Raw genomic sequence first — 5340 nt, 5'->3', positions numbered from 1 at the left:
TTATTTGCATTTCACACAAATCAAATGCACACACACTAACCTGAGACAGATTTCATGAGGCAAGTTCTCATCAGAGGGAGGTGAGGCTGGAGCATTTAAGGTTATTCACACAGCTTTTCCTAAACTGCTAAAAGCCCCAACCAAGCCCACAAAACAACGGCAAACTCATCATCCCCTATAAGATAAGCCGTCTACCGACACACAGCTGCATATGACTCAGTTACTGGGACTCCCACTGCTACACACACACACACACACACACACACACACACACACACACACACACACACACACACACACACACACACACACACACACACACACACACACACACACACACACACACACACACACACACACACACGTAAACCAGACAGACACCTGGAGGTTAAATATAGGATAAAGTTTTCCCATTCCCACATGTTTTGAGTGGAGGCGGAGGGCAGGGGATTTTTGACCCCCTGCCTCCGCACTACTGCCTTGAGTCACCCCTTAAGGAGGGGGGGTCTGCGTCTCTGAAGGTGACTAGACCGTGGCCTTCAGTCGCGTCCCTCCTACCAGACGCCCACAGTTGTCCCAGTATTCTCCTTTTCGTGGCCCCTAAATACACTGGGTTCCCTAAGGGCTCCAAAATGTGGGAGCAACAAAGCGGGAAAGATAAAAAGAGAAAGAGGCCATGACACAACATACATTACACAGAAACGCTGACAGGCTAAGTATAATAAGGAGCAATAAGTGGAGGGTTTGTGTAAGAGAAGGGAGGGTTTAAACTAATGTGAGGGAAGAAAGGGAGAGGGGTAGGCACATCTGAGTTCTCCAGAGACCATGCAAACACTAAACTCTCTTTATAACCCTTTTTGCCTAAATTATGGCCTCCATTCCTGTTTCTTCCCTCCATCCAGTTTTATGGATGTCCAGAGACAGGAAATCTGGTAATATGTGAAAACGCTCAAACAATTAAAGCCGATCCTCTCTTATGAAAGGAGAAACAATGAAATGGTCCCAAGACCCTCTTAGTAACACTGTGTAGGTGTTAAACACTAACATCATCAAGGACAGCTGTGCTCTCAGAGAACACAGTTTACACATGATACAGATTTATTTGGGACTAACTCTTATTTCCTTCACAAAGAACACATACTACAACAAGAAATGTTAATTGTAAAGCTTAACTTCTTCATCTTCATTCACTTTTTGGTGGGTGCGTCATCATATACTTATGAGAGATTGCTCAAAACGTTTTACTTTAAATTGGGATCGATCACATTAAGATCAAGTATTGCATGCCAAATAGTAGGAAGTTATGTACAATTGTCCAATGGAAAATTGTAGCTAGAAAATAAATGTCACCTTTGTGTCAACAAAAACACACACAAAAGGGAAGAGTTTCCTTGGTTTATTTTCTCATTTAAAATCACAACACACTGAAAATAGAGAACAAAAGAAGTGTAAACTGTGTGGGTGAGATGAAAAGAAGCCCAAGGGACTCATAAAACATCTCAACACGTGGAAAAAAAGACGACGGCAACAGCAAACAGAGGTAACTTCTGAAAAACACACACGTATAAAAATAAAGAACAAACAGAGAATAGGGAGGACTTGGATGAAGAAAATGAGGTTAGGGAGAAGTTCAGTACAAAGTTGTTTGTGTAATTAAATCCAAGTCATAGAGTTAACTTTGATTACATCAACTTAAATTTCATGAAATACAACACTGCCCTGTTATTGGGCTTCCGTGCTTCCATATGGAGTATCTCCATCAACTCTTAGCCCATGCATTATACATTATGCGTTGTATGAGATTGAATGAGGATGCCCCTGAAATCTGTCATGGCTGGATGATTTCCAGAGCCTCTCTCCCATTTTCTATATGCTAAGGTGTTACTCTTTGTGCGTGTTCACCTCTCTCCAGCTTCTTTATGCAGGGTTGCAGCCGCCATGGCTCTTTTGTTACTCTGGATCTTTCCCGTGATAACTCAGGCCGGATAGCAAAATGACCCATTGAAATTGAAAGGATAAGGAGTTCCTCAAGAGTAAGAGGAAACCTTTTTTGCATCTGTGTGTGTGAATACATGTATGTTATAAAGGCAATGTTGGAGAACAGAGGTTATGGGTTTTATCCTGCCTGACCGTGTGTCCTCATATGTGAGTGCTTGTGTTTTTGTGTGTCATTTTGAGTGTGTGTCTATGTGATGGATAATGAGTCTGCACAATGAGGGCTCATATTATACGTCTAGGGTGTTTCACATCATCGTTTCCAACCAGGTTGGTCAATCTGTACAAAAAAAAGCCCTGTCTACACACACACACACACACACACACACACACACACACACACACACACACACACACACACACACACACACACACACACACAGAATTAACTACTGTTTTAACTGAGCTACAGTAGAGATTAGAATATGATATCAGTTGTTTCTTTTGAAAAATACCAATACCTTTTTCTTTTTAAATATACCTCAATCATTACACAATATTGATATAAAGTATGCATTTCAGGGTGAGTGACAATGTTTTGGATCAAGTCCAAGTCAAGTCTCAAGTCTTTGAAATTTGACATGCAAGTAAAAAACAAAGTATTTTTAGTGTATCAACACTTCACATGATAATTACATTGGCAAAATCGTCAAACCACCAATACATACCAAAACAGTGCATTAAATGTCCATTTGCAAATAATGAACCATCTCTTTGTGAGCGAAAGCACAACAGCTCAGCATTTTAGCCACATTAGCTGCATGACTCAAAATATGATAGTATTGGACAATCAGTACACTTTATTGTTCCTGATTGATAAATTGAACAACACAGGTTTGTTTAAAAATGTTTTGGGGTGTGGCACTGGAAGTGAAACCCATGTGAAACAGATACCCCTTTCTAAACCGTCTGTGTTACAGTTTCTAGTTTTAGGCCTTTAATAATTTAATGATCTGAGGGTAAGTATCCTTTTATTGTCTAAAAGTCAAATCAACTCTTTAGGTAGTCAAATCCTAAAGACAAAGTCCTAACTTTTGTGTAGGGCCTAGTGACATCTAGTGTTGAGGATGTAAATTGCAACCAACTGAATACCCCTCCCACTTCGGAGGTGCTACATGTTAGACCCTGTAAAGAGGATCTGTTCCAAAAGTAAAAATGTAAATGGACTGCATTTGAATAGCTCTTTTCTAGCAAGTCAGCATTCACATTCATACATTGGAAGCATATGCTGCCATTACACGTGCTACCTGCTAAGGAGAGACCAACATTCACATGCACTATGTCGTATACCATATGTTGTATGACACTGTTGGCAATGTCAACTTTAGTAAATTGGATTTTGGTGTTTTGCCTTTGCATTCACACTTCAAGGACACTTCTACATGTGGATCAGAGGTGCTGGGGATGGGGATCAAATACTAAAGGAATGGAAACATATCATGATTATAATATTCAATTTCTGCCAAAATATCCCCCTAAATCATACAAGCTGTTGTTTAAATAATTTGAATAACTACTTCCCTTCTTCTTATATTCAGTTAAAGAAGTTGTATAAATTAAGAAAGATGGGACTATATGAAGCAGTATGTGAATAAGTCTACTCTGGTCCTTCATGTTTTTGATGTCTTTGATGTGATGTCTCTTCTGTATTTGCGGGTCCCATTGCCATTGTTGTTATTATTATCATCATGCGTCTTTCCACCTTCTTCTCCAGTAGGACTCAGATGAGGGTGTTGCACTTTTATTTTCCTTATACATGTGATGTTTTGGTGTTGTTTTGTTTCATTCCGTTAAGCGTCAAGTGTGTGTTTCTCTTAGTATCCTAAGATACTGTTAAAAAAAAAAAGTATATATATATATTATTATGAAGGGCAGACCATCTATTTTTATTTTTTTTTATTTTTTTTAGAAAGGGGCAGGTCAAATAAGATTGTATTCTTCTCCCTGCTCCTTTTCGCTCAATGGTGTTTTGGTAGAGTCATGTTTTGTGGCAATTATTATACATTTGGTTTTGCGTACCATGAGCGGGACAAACAAAAATGAAATTAAATATACTGAGCATAATTGTATTTACTTAGTCTCCTCACAACCCACTGTCTCGTCTTTCTGACCTTTCTCGTCATTTTCTCTCTATTTTCCCCTTCCCTCCACTTCTCTCACTTTATCTCCTCTTATTTCCTGAGGTATTGGTGGTATCGTCTCGCCACTGAGTCTAATGTTTTGCTGTCTCTCCTTGCACCAAGGAAATGATCTCTCCCTTTAGACTCTGAAACTTGGATAATGTCCCTGTAAGTCTCCAGCATATCTCTTTCTCCTCCCTCATTGCTGCAAACTTCTTTTTTTTTCATCTATCCGTGAAAGTTGGACGAGCAAATCGAGATAGGGGAAAAGGAAAAAAGATCAATGTGTGGACATTTCAGACGCTCACAGAGAGCTCTCGGTGATGTACAGTGAGCTTTTGCCACGGATTGACACTTATATTATTTTTATTTCAACTTTATTTTATGTTGAAACTCTTATTAGTCGAACCGTCATGAATCTAGTTTGAATGTGATCTTCTGCAAGATCATTTGAGGAAGCATGTTTTTACTGCTGAGTTCTACTTCTTGTTTTGTTGTCTACTGCGACATCTGCTGGTGTCTGCTGGGTATTGCAGTTCTGCAATCTTGTATGTTTTCCCCATATACTGTATATAGGTTTTCCCGCTTTCTGTGTTGTATTGTGGAGTGCTCTTGCCCCTCTTTCTTTAGTCTTCTTTACATGTGGGAGAAAATCAGCAGCTAAAAAATACGTCTCAGAAGAACGCAGCGGTCTTCTTTTTAAGCAGGGGAAACAAAAATAAGCTAATATTGTTTATTTTTTTACAACTCCCTTTCTAGTTTTTGTATAGGCCTACTTTACTTTACTGGGATAGCCTATTTGCTTGTAGAATAAACCCTAAACCCTATGGTTAAACCTTGGTGCGAAGTAATGCAAAACAATGATTATGAATGGGGTCTAAAATGTTAATTGTTTTCCTTTTTATTCTAGCTGTTCACTCCACAAACAACAGGGCTGGACATGCAGCAGATTTCAATCTTGTATTTAATGCAACAGCAAACATCTCCTTATCTACTCGACCAGGGATTACTTTATTCTTGGTATCTAGTGAAAGTCAGTCAGTCTGTAAATCATCAACATAACATTACGGAGCCCGTGCAAAAGGCGGGATTTTGGGCCCCGCCCACATGTTGCCTTCAGTATTGCTTCTCCATGCACTGCGCTGCAACTGCGCAGCCATCGCTAGTCTTGAAAGCTGCGCATTGTGCTATAAAAAAGCGCAGTTATGAACGTCATGATGATGTT

The sequence above is a fragment of the Notothenia rossii genome (genome assembly GCF_949606895.1).
Source record: "Notothenia rossii genome assembly, chromosome: 4".
NCBI lineage: Eukaryota > Metazoa > Chordata > Actinopteri > Perciformes > Nototheniidae > Notothenia > Notothenia rossii.
Note: the sequence above shows the minus strand (reverse complement) of the source record.